A 15854-nucleotide genomic window follows, 5' to 3' on the forward strand; every position below is an offset into this window, starting at 1 on the left:
CTTTCTCTTTAGCCAAAGTAATTGCCTTCTTTATTTTCTTTATTCTGTTAGTGTGGTAATTTATGTTATTTCATCTCCTAAGGTTAAACTAACCTTTTATTTGGGGAATAAACTTAGTTTGGTCCCAAATATAAACATATATTTATATAGACGCATACTAATTTCTCATACATTGTTACGTTCGGTTTATCAGTATTTTTAAATTTTTGTATCTTCATTGATGGGAAAGTTTGACTTGTGCTTTTTGTTTTTATACTGTACTTAGTAGTTATCAAGGGAATGCTGAAATATATTTCAGGGGCTCCATGTTGCATCTGATGGCTAAATCTGTGTCTTCCTCAGCCATTCTGGGATTCTCCTATCTGCATTGAGATTAAGGAGCCTAATCTGTAATAGCTCCTACCATTAGCTCTAACCTGGAGAAACCAAGCACCATGGATCTCTCAGTGAAGCTGGATTCCCCTTCATCGGTGGATTCCCTATTGACTTGGAGAGCATGGTAACCTCCAGGTCTTCCTGAGGATAAATATTAGGACTCCTAATTCTCTGAACCCATCCCCTCTTCTCCAGTCTGCCACAGCAGCCCTGCCCTCTTACTTCTTTCAGTACAGGTCACAGCTTTCCCGGCTTCTGGCTCCAATCTAGAAGGTATTACAACTGCTTATGCCAGAGTATTGAATCTTGGGCCATTGAAGGATGCCCCATATTGACAAACTCTTGTTTATCTATCAGGGACCTCCAAGACCTTCTTCATATTCTCCTGGTTCCTGCCAGTACAAGCTAATCAAGTTGCACAGTTTGTTTGGTTTATAATCTTTGCCTCTGAGATAGGCGCATCACTTCTTTCTCTAAGTGATGCTGGAATTTGACTCTACTTATTTTTTGGTGATCAGGAGTGTGAAATAAGGGCCAATGCTGAGAACAAGCACTGTGTCTGCAGTTTTTATCCTCAAATATGAGAAAATAGGCCACTACTGCAAAGGGTTCGAGGTTCTCTATGTATTCAAGGTTCTCAAGTATATCCATTCCATGTCCTGGGGTCCCACTGCTCCCGTAGCACAGCTCTGACTTGGACAGAGACTTACCTGGGCTGAAAATTCAACCTCCTTGAAGTCTTTTCCAATTGTACAACTCAGTCCTATGCCGAAGTCATGGTTTATGTGGCCTTCTGGTTGCAGAAGAGGAAAGACTCTTGAAATGTTGTTAAAAAGGTTCTTTACGGACACCTGGGTGGCTCAGTGGTTGGACATCTACCTTCGGCTCAAGTCATGATCCTGGGTCCTGGAATTGAGTCCCATATCAGGTACCCCACAAGAAGCCTGCTTCTCCCTCTGTCTATGTCTCTGCCTCTCTCTCTGTATCTCTCATGAAGATTTTTCTATAGATTTTATTTCTAAAATCTTTTTTTTAAAAAAAAAGGTTCTTTAAACATCACACTGAACTTGAAGTTGTTAATTAATGTATCTAAGCCTACCATTCCTCCCTGGCAACACAGGATTTGCAGTTAACCCCAGACCTCCAATTCCATAGTCCTTAGAGTTACCATCCTGCGCCCCCCCACACCAGCCAACCTTTCAAATGCTCAAGAAATTACACTATCTAGTGCGCCCTCTTTCACCTCTCTATCCCACCCCAATCCACCACAAGGGAAAGTCTCTGCAAACGTTATCAATACAGCATTCTCCTAGCCATCAGCATTCCGCCTGCCATTACCAACAATAGGATCCTTTTGCAAACCACTTGAGACTGAGCAAATCCTATCCTTATGGTCTGTTTCATAGTCAAGATTTACTGAGTGAGTTCTCCGAAGAAGGCAAAAGGCAGGTGTGGGGGGGGGGGCGGGGAAGCAGAAAGAAAATATAGTTTCAGCTGGAGACTCATTTCAGCCTGATCTCACGGGAAAACTCTGGAACACATATCACCTAGAGATGATCCCCCCTGCAGTAGGAAGACTGGCCTTTTGTGCCCTGTTGCCATTCAGATGTTGGCTGGCGTACTTCCTCAACCTGAGAACTGTCTTCAATTCCAGAAAGTTCTCTTTTTTAAAGATTTTATGTATTTATTCATGAGAGACACACAGAGACAGACAGAGACATAGGCAGAGGGAGAAGCAGGCTCCACACAGGGAGCCCGATGCGGGACTCGATCCCAGAACCCTGGGATCACAACCTGAGCCAAAGGCAGATGCTCAACCACTGAGCCACCCAGGTGTCCCTCCAGAAAGTTCTTTGACATTTTGTTTTTTTAATACTACACTCTGCTCTATTCTCTTATCCCCGCCCCTGGAAGGTGATACATAAATTTCCAGGTAACCTGGATACCAACATCTGGAACATTTCTTTAGAGAAGGACAGCTATGAGCTACCAGCAGTCAACACCCATGGCAGCCGGGGCATGGGTGTGTGAGTGAATAATAATGACCTGGGCATGGCACTGCAGCCTACGCTATGGCCACACCTCACCACTGTTGTATCTAAATCAGAATCTGTCTTCCTGCAGCAAATTCATATCACTGTGTACCAGCTAATTGACAGTTTTTATCAGCATCACCATTTAGCATTTTATTTCATCATCTTTGAACTATGATAAACTTGATTTGGCTCATTACAAAAAGCATAGGTTTAAACTGGACTTTAGTTAAAATAAAGGGAAAGAAAATTAAAAAGCATAAATATTATATTTCACAAGAAATCAGTTGCATATTATCAATTACATATTTAGTTTTGAAAGAGAAGAAGATTATTAATCCACATGGTATTTGGGGGCATTGAGGGAATTTTTCTTTCTCTGAAGAGCATTGTACAATTATATTTTTAAGAAAAATAAAATATCTTCACCAGAGGAGGGAAAAAAAAAAAAAAAACAAGGTTACCAAGACTTGCTACCTCTGCCATATACAGGAAGTCTCTTGCTCCAGAACTATCCTTTCCCAGCTACAATCACCCCCTTCGGTGAGGAAGAGACCACACACACGCAGCCACAACAAACAAAATCCCTGCAACTCTGCTATTACACATCTTGAGATCCAAGGCACACTGCTCCAGCTACACCCAAAAAATTGGGTGTTCTCCACACCGCCCCTCTGTATGGACATAAAAAGTAGCTCATGGCCCCTGGGGCCTCTGCTAGGACTCCAGCATGGGGACAAAGCTTCACAACTCGGCTTGCCAACAAGACACAGCACAAACAGCAAATGCAGATCTTGTGTGAGTACATCTGACAGGGCATGAATCACTGCCGCAAGCCACTGCGAGGAGCCTGGGAAACATAGAAGATGGTGTCTAAGAGCGCAGCTTTGGCCTCTTCATCCTGGAAGGCACCCTGAAAAGAGAGAGTAATGGGTGGTCAGCACCCATCCACCAAATCCATGTCTGTCCACTCTTGCTACACAGCATCCATCTCGAAATAGCTAAACTTCTAAAGAAGAGAGCATCTGGGGCGAGAACAGGCTGACACCTATGCTTGGGAAACAGGTCTTCTCTATCTTAAATTGCTCAAAATATCTTAATTTTGCCTTCACTCTCAGGTCATAGTTGAGTAGAGTTCCAGGTTGACAATGATTTTACATCAGAGCAGTGAAGCTCTTATTTCACTGTTTTGTCGCTCTGATTGCAGCTGCTGAGAAAACTGTTGCCAATTTAATCATTCTTCCTTTAGAAGTTAGCTGGCTTTTCTCTCTGATTAACTAAGTTTTTCTCTTCTTGATATTCTGCAATTTTGCCATGGTTTCTAATTTATTTTTCTCCTTCCTGTTGGATCATGGTGTACTTCTTCAACCTAAGAATGATCTCCAATTCCAGGAAGTTCCAAGCTATTATTTTTTTTTAATACCATGCTCTGCCTTATTCTCTCTTTTTTTTTTTCCTGGAATTTTATCGGCATATGTTGATGGATCTTTTTATTTTCTCCTCTACAGATCTTAGCATCTCTTTCATATTTTTTGTCTCTTTATCTATGCTTAATTTTTCTCCATTTTTATGTCTTTCCATTACCTTTTTCAACTCTATGATCACACTGTCCACTTAATTAGTTGCACTTTTAAAGTTTCACTTTCTGTAAATTTTATTTCTAAATACTCTTTTTCAGTTTGTTTCAAAAGTTACCTATCATTTTATCTATTGCTTGGCTATCACCCCATATGGTCTGTCAGACATTTCATGTCTACAATATTTGTGCGAGCAAAGTCGCTCACATGTTGCATTCTCTGCAAGTGCCTTCGTGGCTATTGTTTCTGCTTGTTTCGCTTGTCATTTTTGGTTAGATATGGGGGAAGAGTCCTACTGAACAATTCTGAGTTTTGAATTTTGAGCCCTGTGGGTCTCACAAGTCTAAGACCAACTTTATGTGCTTTTATCTTGGTGCTCTGGGTCACCAGGGGAGTTCAGCTCCAGCCTGCTGCAGACACAGAGCCCACTTCTAGTCCGGATTCCCTTGTCGGGCCCTCATGTCACATCAAATGCTCTGAACTGAGTTTTCAATTCCCTCTTCATTCATTTACCTGAGGAGTCCCCTTTCTTTGGAGCTCAGGTGGATATATGAGGATTTTTAGTTTTTGCTGTTGTTCTATTTTATTTGTAATTTTTATGTATTGAAACTTGAGAAGGATTTCCTTTATCTGCTCAGGATGGCACAGCAATCACAAATATTCTGTTAATGACTTGTCTTTCATATACCGAAGAAGAAAGGAAAAGGGCAGTGTCAGCATCTCTCCGGCAACGTGGTGAAGCAGAATAATGAGCGATAAGCTAATTTAGGTTGCTAACAAGCCATAAGACACTTTTTTTAGTTGAAATTAATTTGTCAGTGTGTGGGTAGGAGATGGATGCTACCTGGAGAAATAAAAGTATCACCATTATTACCTTACTTTCCCTCAATACACCCACAGTTATTCCTGGTAAAATCTTATTTGGGAGGGGAAATAAAAGCCTATTTATGCCGACCACATCTGCAGTTAAAATGCAGCTGTTATACCATCTTATGGTAAAGAAACTAATTTCTTTTTATTCTATGACCAAGGTCTTTGATAAACAAAAAGTTAATAAGAATAAACCCAATAGCTGGAATTCCCTAATAAATTGAAAATTTTTTTCTCACATGGAGAATCCTTTCAGCATCCTGTCATGCTTCAGCCTCTACCTGAGCCAGTTAACAAGAAAGACACCATACAATGCTGCTCCATCCTCACAGAGCCTTGTCAGCCCAGCTCCAAAATAGCTGCTGATCAAGACAAGGCGGGCAACCATGGTGCAGGAGAGGTGCTGAGACCCGGTGCTAACTGCAGAGGCCCTGGCCTTCCTCCTACAACTAACTGCACTGGGACTCCCCCTGGCTCTCTCACGTTGTCTGAGCTGAGATACACAGCTGTACCAGCTGCACATAGACTTCTCTGCGGTATTGAAAACCAAGGAAGAGGCCCAGTGGGAGCTCTCCCTTCACATGACATCAAGTGGGCATTACTAGTTCCCCTTTAAAAAGAAGAAAGTCAAAAAACAGAAGAAGAAGAAGAAGAAGAAGAAGAAGAAGAAGAAGAAGAAGAAGAAGAAGAAGAAGAAGAAGAAGAAGAAGAAGAAGAAGAAGAAGAAGAAGAAGAAGAAGAAGAAGAAGAAGAAGAAGAAGAAGAAGAAGAAGAAGAAGAAGAAGAAGAAGAAGAAGAAGAAGAAGAAAGAGTCAGTAAGTTTGGATACTGATGGGCCCATGTCCCTTCTACCAGCTAGTTACATGTGTATGGCAAGTTATATAAGATTTTGAATGCTAAAGGGTTGTTTATCCTTCATTTTCTTTTTTTAAAAGATTTTATTTATTTATTCATGAGAGACACAGAGAGAGAGAGAGACAGAGACACAGGCAGAGGGAGAAGCAGGCTCCCTGCGGGGATCCCAATGTGGGACTCGATCCTGTGACCCCAGCATCGCGTCCTGAGCCAAAAGCAGACACTCAACCACTGAGCCACCCAAGAGCCCCTCCTTCATTTTCTATTCTGATTTGGCTTTAATACTGTTGTTTTCATTCTTTGTAGACGTTCACTCAATAGCTCTTCCTTAGTCTTCTAAAAATGCTAGGATCAAGTAAAGCAGTTAAGAGTATATGAAGGAACTAGAAATTAATCTTCCAAAATTAGTTTCTTCAAACAGACAAAAAGCCGAATCAGACCTATAAATACAGAGAACAAACTGATGGTTGCCAGAGGGGAAGCGTAGAGGCAGATGGCAAAATGGGGGAAGGAAAAGGTGAGATACAGATACTTCTGGTTATAAAATGAGTAAGTCGTGGAAATAAAAAGCACAACATATGGAATTTGGCCAATAGTATTGTAATAGTGCTGTGGGGTGATGGATGGTAGCTACATTGTGGTGAGCACAGTATAAAAATGGAGGAGTTGAATCACTACACTGTAAACCTGAAACTAATGTAATATTGTGTGTCAACTATATCAGACTTTAATTTTTTTTAATTAATTCCTTTGTTTTGACTTCAATCAGTTACAAATTCACTACAGATGTGCTGACATTCCAGAAAACTGTTAGCAAATGTAGCTTAGCTACAGCTCTATAATACTAAATTAGGGAAGCCACCATTAACACAAATGCCTTTGCAATTAAATGAAACATTTCTTTTTGTTGTTGTTCATATCAGCCATTCCACGAAAAATTAAGGAATTTTTTAGAGGAAATAGTAGTCCTGATTGAGCGTGGAACTCCACAATTTTTTCCTATAAAATATTTTTCTGTATCTTAAGACTACACTTTGAAGTGACTCTCTCTTCTGGGTAAAACATACTAGAACTTGTAAGTGGGCCATTTGCAGGTGTTTTAGAGTGAGTATGTGTACTCTTTAAAACACACTATTTGAAAATATGTCTCCGGGGCGCCTGGGTGGTTCAGTGGTTGAGTGTCTGCCTTTGGCTCAGGTTGTGATCCCGGGGTCCTGGGATTGAGTCTCACATCAGGATCCCCACAGGAAGCCTGCTTCTCCCTCTGCCTATGTCTCTGCCTCTCTCTCTGTCTCTCTCATGAATAAATAAATAAAATCTTAAAAAAAAAAAAAAAAAAGAAAGAAAAGATGTCTCAACTAAGCTAGAACTCGATTGTTTTGGAAATCTTTTATTTATAAGTGGATTTAACTGTCCTGTGACTCTTTTTTTTTTTTTTTTTTTTTTTTTTTGTCCTGTGACTCTTATATTAAATTTTACCTCCTTGAAATGTGTACAACTGATTGACTAAGAAGTCTTCAACAGATATCAGTCAGAAGTTGGTCCCCTACCTGATTATTGATTCAAGTTGGATGGCCAACTTCAAGAAAGCACTGCATTGGATTTGGCTATATTTAGCATCTATGACTCAGAGGTGGTTCTAGAGTAAGAAAAACTTCTTCATTCCAAATTCTAAGTGCTGGGGTCAGTTTTGAGGTCTCACTTATCTCACAGAGCTTACCTTCCAGTGTGAGAAACAGAAAATAAAGAAGCAAACAAAGGAACCATACACACCCAGATCCCCCCCCCCCACACACACACACACACAAAACAAGGGTGTCAAATAATTCTATGATCTAAGTCTAACGTATTGTGATGATGAAAAGACAGATGAGAAGGAAGGGGCTATTTGAATTGGCTGAGCAGTGAAAGACTTTCTGAAGAGCTGCTGTTGTGCGGAGGCCTATCAGGAAGAAGTCAGCCATGAGAAAATCCAAGGGAAAAGTATTCCAAAAAAAGTGAAGTGCAAGAGCATAGGCCCTGGAGCAGAATCAAGCTTGGAACAATAAGCAATAGAAAGAAGACCCATGTGAATAAATTATGGGCATAAGGGAGTAGAGCGTTACAAATGGAAACTGGACAGGTAGGCTACAACAAAACCATGCAAGGCCTTATACACATCAGTGAGCCCTTTGAACTTGACTTTAAATGTAACAGAAAGTCATTTGGGGGTTTTAAGTAAAAGATCTTGATTGTCCTGATATGACCCCAATGCAAATTAGAATCAACTATAATCTTTTGATTTCTGTCTTCTTCTTAGCATTTATGACGACCTGTGTTTATCTGTTTCTGAGGCATCTTTTTCCGTTTTAATCTGCCTTCTCTTTGTGAACTCTGTGAGGGTAGGGAAGAGACCACTTTGTTTGCCATGGAATATCTAGACACTAACAGAGAGCCTACCGCATGCACGATGGGGACTCAGTACATGTGAGTGAGTGGCCACATATTAAATGTTTATTTCCGATTCTTTATAAGGCCACAGGATACGGAAATAATCCTCTCCATGTAGTAACTTTAAGGTTGTTGTACCAGGTGAGTCAGTTCCAGGCGTTATCCCAACTTTCTCAGCACAATTGTGTCCACTGAGCTTAAAAAAAGACACATTTTCATGTATGTTTTAATATTTGAAATCTGTGTGCTTACTTCTAATAAAACACAGAGAACCCAAAGAATAAAAATATTCTCAACCCAGAAACAGTATCAGGAGCTCTGCAGGCAGGATTTCAATAGCTATTGTTTTATATAGTAGGAACTCTGTAGTGGTTTCTGTTGAAAGCTGCAGTTCAGTAGATTGAACAGTGTAAAACTGCATTAGTAAATAAAAGAACTAAAAAGGTTTTATGACCACTTCCTTCAAGTAATTCTGTCCTGGGTAGAACCATTACAGCCTGAAACCCTGAACCAATAAACCCACGGTAGTTCTGTTCAAGGGGAGGATCTTTCTGTTCTAAAAGTATTTAGAATTTTTCCAGTGAATCAAACCTGTGTATCCCTTCCTAGAAAGACGGCATTATAAGAACCATCTCCAGGGCCACTGCCCAGCCTCCCTCCTCCAGTGACTGCGTGCTGACTCCATCCAGACCTCCAATCTACGTGGCTATGTCTGTGTGTTTCAAGGTGGGGATGGAGCATGCTTTTTCAGTTCCTGGTTTTATAAGTACCACCAGGTCATATTTGAATTTGCCAAGGGTGACCACCAAAAAACAAGTAACAGGGAGGGCATAAGAATAGGCACATAGGCATTTATCTTCTATGGTTTTATGGAGAGAGGGAGCATTTTTATCATCAAAAACATATCAGTTGAAATTCTCTTAGAATCACAATTTTCCATTTGTCCACTAGAATCAAGACAAATTCAGTGGAAGAGGTGATATGCTTCCATATGTTCACATAGTCTCACAAAGGGGTAAATAATCACCTGATATCATGATGTCTGAGCCTTCCCTGAAAGGAAGTGTAGCTATGGAGGAGGGGGTATCCTGAGTCTCTAAAAGACGATCTACGTGGGATAAAGGAAAGTTTGAGGACAGGAGAGCTGGTGTCACTCCCTCATGAATTTCCTGGGATCGTCTCCACTTAGAAGTTACCCTTTCTTCATAGAAATAGCAGCATAATAGATTTCTCGGGAAAGGAGATAAAGCAATATAAATGCAAGAAAATAAAGAAAAATCATCATATAGAGATTACCTTAGGCACAAGATCATTGGACTATTTCATTACCTTCATGTTAAAAGGAAAACTTGGAACAAGGATTTTGAAAAGAAGTCTGTCTTGTGATATGTATTACTTTTCTCCTTGATTCAATTTGTCCTTTGGAAATGAGTATAAGACTATTCATTAAATAATCATAAAATGTTGTTCAGTTCCTGTTACGGGACAGATGCTGGGCTTGATACAGAAGATACAAAGATAATTAAAATGAATATCCTGCTCTCAAGTTCTATACTGACTAGTGGGGAGAAGGCAAATTTACTATTGTGATATAACTCATCTCCTTAAAAGCAGAAACTTTTTATATTCTTGTTCAATTCTCTATCCTCAATGCCCACATTGGTCAGGCCTACAGTATCTGCTCAATAAACATGTGCTGGATGTTGAATGAATATGATCACTGCTATAATGGAAACAACACTAACAACTGCACCCATAATGGCATTTAGATTGAGACTTGAAGCATTGATAGGAAATTGCCAGATAGGCAGGCAGCAAACATAGAGAGGGTATTCGTGACAGAGAGGAGTTTGCCCAGGGGCAACTCCTGGCAAACTCTCACAAGAGTGTGAGAGAGCATAGTATACTTAGGAATACAAAGGGGTTTGTAGGGAGGAAGCATTAAATTAAGAAGAAAGAGTGGCAAGAGATGAAATTAGAAAGGTAGGGAAGAGCCATATTGGGAAGGGCCACGAGATTCCTAAAAAAAAAAAAAAAAAAAGACCTGAAATTGAATCTGCACATGATGAAAAATACTGAAAAACTTTGACCAAGAGTAATATATGGGGCACCCAAGTGGCTCAGTCAGTTAAGCAACCAACTCCAGCCGTGATCTCAGAGTCATGGGATTGAGCCCCATGTCAAGCTCTGTGCTAAGCAGCTTGGGATTCTCACTCTTCCTCTCCCTCTTTCCTCCTGTGCTTGCTCTCTCTCTCTTTCTCAAAAAAATCTATCTTAAAAAATAGTAATATATAATGGCTTATATCTATTAAATGTAACAGGCAGGAAAGAGAGATGGGTGAATCAGAAGGTATCAATACTCAAGGTCAGGAGATCAGTTAGGAGCTACTGCAATACTTGTAATAGACCACAAGGGCCTGAACTGGGGCATCGCAGATGGGAATAAGATGAGCGGAGGAAGACCACAGCATTTTTAGGTGAGACCAAACAACTCGGAAATTTGATCTGGAAATGAAGAACGAAGAGAAAACTAGAATTTTTTTCTCTGATTTTGGCTTGAGTACGGGGTATATTGTTGTGCCATTCACGAAAAGAAGAAATAATAGAGGACCTACACCAGAGATAAACAAATCTGACAGTGTATCAAGATCCCATTCTCTACTGATGAGTGGAGTGTGAAATTTATTGCGCTTGGCATGATATTGTGCTTGACATGAATATACCCCTAAGGCCATGGCCACTTTGCCCAACTCTCACATGTGTTTTCCTGGTCAATATAAAAGGGCTCCTATATCTGCAGCAGGTTTTTGCTCAATTCCAGGTCAATCCTGGATACCTGCTACAGTCTGCTTGTCTGGAATCCCGACATGTTTTTTTGGCAAAGAGCGTCATTTCTCTATCTCAGCCACTGTGGGGAAGTCCTTTGTTGTTACAAAATGACACAACCTCTGCTCCTCCTTATGACCTGCTTAGGAGGACAATCATGGTACACTCAAGAAGTCCAATCACTTGAATATTGACATTAAACAATATAAATTCCAAACTGTGAAACATCACTTGAATACGACCTGGGTTGTTGGTCACCTCTCTTAGGTACAGGTCTATAACAAGAATATGACCCATGTTCTCCAAACTTTCACCACAGAGGTATTTCATATATCAAGTTCACACATAGAATGGAAAAAAAATTCACAACTTGACAGTCCTAGAAGAAAAAACTTAGTCCTGAAAAAAACTAAAAAGTTGCATCAGAATGGCCTCAAATTTCAAATAATGAAGGAAATATCACATTAAAAAAATTTCTAGTTAATAACTAAAAATAATCCCAGTCATCTATGTATATGCATGATTAATTTATTGAACTTCTTGCTATATTCTAGCTTGACTTCGTTTGACATGATTTTGTGACTAATATAATTTTTTATCATAGTTATCAATTTGATCCAACTGGACTGGTGCTTTATAAATAAAGATATCTATCAGAATCTCCTGAGAAGCTTTTTTGTTTGGTTTGCTTTGGTTTAGCTGTTTCAAAATACACTACTTCCATGCACTAAGCCTCTGAAGGTAGAGTCTGAGTACATGAACTTTTAAGTTTCATTTTGATATTATTTAAACTTATAAGAAAGCTGCGAGAATCGCATAAAGAACTGCTCTATGCTCTTTACTCAGAGTTTTTGTTATTTATTGCTGCAGAATAAACACTTCAAAAGGTGGTGTCTTAAAAAAAAAAAAAAAACAGTTATGTTTTAGCTCACAGACCTGGCTTTTGGCAGGTGTGAGAAGGCAGGCTTGCCTCTCTGCTCTTGCAGCACCAGCAGTATTGGCTCAAGTGCCTTTAACTGCAAGATGGGTTTTCCTTTGGCTAATTAGTGTCTCTAGGAGCTCAGTGTTTGGCTAGGGCTGAGACCTGGGGGCCTCCATTCCTTTCCAGGGGGCCCTATGACACAGGCTTCTATTGGGGCTACTTGGGCTTCCTCAGAGCATGGCAGCTGGGCTCCAAAGAGGGGGCATGCAAGAGAAGCAGGCAGCAGCTGTATTGCCTTTTACTATCTAGCCTGGAAAATCATACGTATCACTTCTGCCCACCCAAATTTACAGGGGAAAATAAACCCTTTGTACTAATAAAAGAACTATGAGATGAAAGGTATTATTGTCAGTATTTTCATAAAATACAGTGCTTCACACCCAGAACCACCAATTATTTACATTTTGCCCTGTTTTATCATTGTCCCTACCTATTGATGTGTTCATTTATCTCTACATAGACATAGATATAGAATATCTATCTATATATAGACATATATTTAGGCGTATTTCCTAAAAACAAGGGCATTATATTATATCACCACAGTAACTTTATTTACCACGGTAATTTTATTACCAAAATCAGAAAATTTAATATAGATAAATCACTGTGATTTCATCCAGAGTCCACGTTTAAATTTTATCAATTATTTCTTCCCCCTCCTTTCAAATCAATCTGTAAGGGATATATTCAGGCATGTGTATTTTTTTCAAATCTCCAAAGATGTTTCTGGTGGGTGGTTTTAGTCTAGAATAACAAAAATATTTGGAGACAGGCAGTCCCAAGTTCAAATCTCAGCTTTGTCATTGATCAGAAGCACAACCTTTGGCAAAGCACTTTGGCTCTCTCTGCCTCAACTTCCTCATTAATAACAAAAAAAAAAAAAAGGGAATATTATGGACTGTATCATAGAATGAAGAAAAAAAATGTAAGGCACCAGCCTCTTAGCAAATGTTAGTTTTGTCTCTTTCACTCCTTAAAATTCCCAAATGCTCTCATCGAATGGTGCTGTGACAGGGTCTATCCTACCTTTGCTCTGCTCCACTTAACTCTAACTGCACAGGGATGCGATTCAATAGAAATTCAACCACGCTTTCTCAAGGCTGCCGTCACTTATGTGGGGCGTGTTGTTTTGAGTCTATATCATAAATTAGAACCCATATGAGTCAGTTAGCTTTTGTCTTGCTCCCTGCTCTCAGACGACACCAGCTTCCTTGCATTCAAAAGCAACAGGGGAAGTGGCAAAACTAGGTAGTGTGAATGGCACGGAAATCATGCCTGTTCTCGCCCTTTCTGTGCTTATCAAATAGCTCCATCCCCCAAACAGGAAGATAGTTTTTCATGGTGCTATTCGATAAGTACTAAAAAGGAACCACAAGCAGGACTTCCTCATTGGATCTTTCATTATTACCATTCAAATGTAAGCTAAAGAAAGAAAATTCTTACTGCTTTTTCTTTCTTACTATTAAATATGCCCCCAGGATACCTGCTATCAGCTCTGCTATTTCATCAAATCTCATTAGAGTTCAATGCGTTTGCTGGGCCAGAGATTTCTTTCAAGGTGACTTTATTAGCTTTTACAGCTCTGGTTGCTTTCTTTCTCCCTTGATGATGACATCACTAAATAACCCTTTTAACAATATATAAACATTTTAGTTAAGAAGTCCCTAAGCAACTTGGTCCAGTTTATCAACGGCCACCAGATTTTTGAATGCCTTTGATCTATTATTTAATCGTGCTTTATTGGGATTTTTAAAACCCTGGTAAATAATTCCTGGCACATTGCTTCAGTCTGGTTTTAATAAGGATGAGTCCACTCACATGCATGTTTAGATTGCACAATACATAGCAACAAACTCGGGCTCACCGCCAGGCTTCATCGCTGGAGACACAGGGATCCATGGGACAAACCTGACTTCTGCTTGTTGTCATAAAGGACAACATAGATAAATGTGACAGAACTGGTCCTAATGTCACTAACAGATCCCCTTAGCAGTGAACCAAAGAAAAATCAGGCCAATTTTTTTCACCTAAGTATGTAGATTTTAACGAGGTGGGTATTATTGTCAAAGCTGGTCCCGTCTACAAGCCAGAGATCTCTGTGTCTTGGCTAATTTCACAAAGTCACAAATTGGTATCAAAAAAAAAAAAAAAAAAAAAGAACTCAAAAGACCTGAACTTTCACACACACAAAAAAAAAAATCACAGGATCAAGTCAAAATGTGCCAGCTGGGGCTTTGAGGACTATTGTTTTTATTCTGTCCTCATGTATCTTGAGGCAGTAGTCCTGCCTTTGTCCTGAACACAGTGCTGTTACATACAGAAGTCAGTTTCCTCTCTTAGCATCCAAGCACCAAGCACCGGCAGGATAGCCTAAGGCATCCTTGCGAAGACCCACAGTGGTTCTTTTATCCCCATCCTGGGTCAGGTTGCACACCTCAGTTAGTATTACAGAACTAATAATTTGCTTCACTAAACTGAAGGTACGCTCGCTGCATGCTTGAACTGGAGAGGTTAACTGTTTTTGCAAAGCTGGTCATAGCTTAGCATTATATTTATAAACGATGTGTTTCTTCTGAAAGGAGACTAATCCTTTTACAGGTAAAACTGTTTTAAAATTTAAAATGATTACAACTTTTAGCCATGATCAATACTACAGAGTTTAAGCCATCTGCAATATTGTGAAATATTTATCATTAGGTAAAGCCAGTTGAGATTAAAATAATTCACCAAGTGCTAAGTGTAAGTTTATTCTAGTGATCAGTTAACTAGAAGCTTGATATTTTAAAATTCCAAAATTTTAATTCCATCCAGGACATTTTTAACAATTACATATGACTTTTTATTTATTCTTAGTTACACCATAACAGTTGGATTATATAGACTCACAGAAACAAATAAATATTTTATTTGAGCCACTTACTTTTTCTTTGAATGGCTGCAATTCTTTTACTAACCTGCAAACCCTAGAATATTTAGTACATTATAGTAAGAAAGAAAATTAAAATATAAGGAAAGTTATTTTTTCTTTCTTTATCTGTTTTGAAGGTTTTTCTCTAGCCATTGCAAAATCATAACATAATAGATAATTTGCTAAGCAAAAGCAGTGCCAAATGATTCTCCTAAATTGCTTTTACTATCAAAAAAAAAAAGTAAATTCTAACTCTTACATTTTAAATAAATGAATGTTTAGACTCAAGCTGATTTAGTCACATGTGAGCAACTTTATACTAAAGACAAAGTTTTGAAATCTTGACTAAGGCAAGCTACCATTGCAGCTATGAATTTAACTATCCAGAACAGTCTGAGGGAAAACACAAATATTACATCAGTCAACTCTAGCTTTCAGATACTATAAAATTTTAAGGCCAGAAAACTTTTATATTTACAAGAAATGTTTTGAAAGTTAGTGGAAGCTCTAAAATTCAAGAAACATTATATTGAGATTCAAATTGCCCTGTGGCTAAAAGGGCAGGCCTTTAGAACTTTGTTCCTCAATGTTTGCTAGATGAGCTCATTCCCTGCTCTGGATAGACCAAACAAGCTGCTAGCAGATTGCATTCTCTCTTCTAGAGAAGCCCCAGAATGTCTGCAACGTCCATGGGCTTCTTCAGCTCATGGAATGTGATGGAATCACAGCTCATTGGACGTCTTCAAAAGAAGCTCATCCATAGGGTGGGCAGTAACCTATGAGGTAATCTGATGATAGCAGTCTGCCAAGAGCTCAATCGAGTCTTGTAATTTTTTTCTTTTTGGATGTGCACTCATATTACTTGCAAAAGTAAGAAGCACAGCTGGTAGTTTTAAAACATCTTAGATGACCCTCATCTCCCAGACAAAATAAGACACAGCACCTGAGTAGCCACCTAAAGTAGGTGCCTCTGCACTCCACAGCAAGGGAATCAT

The 15854-nt window shown here is 39.3% G+C and overlaps 1 long non-coding RNA gene across 1 annotated transcript in view; it reads left to right on the plus strand.

Annotated features, from left to right (window-relative positions):
- Positions 1 to 2126: 2126 nt before the first annotated feature.
- The window catches only part of LOC140603146 (uncharacterized), a 77237-nt gene continuing 63509 nt past the window's right edge, over positions 2127 to 15854 (plus strand). Inside the window, exon 1 of the long non-coding RNA XR_012006203.1 lies at positions 2127 to 5670. This is a non-coding gene — a long non-coding RNA (uncharacterized lncRNA). The remainder of the gene's footprint in view (positions 5671 to 15854) is intronic.

This window comes from Canis lupus, chromosome 13 (assembly GCF_048164855.1).
Source record: "Canis lupus baileyi chromosome 13, mCanLup2.hap1, whole genome shotgun sequence".
NCBI lineage: Eukaryota > Metazoa > Chordata > Mammalia > Carnivora > Canidae > Canis > Canis lupus.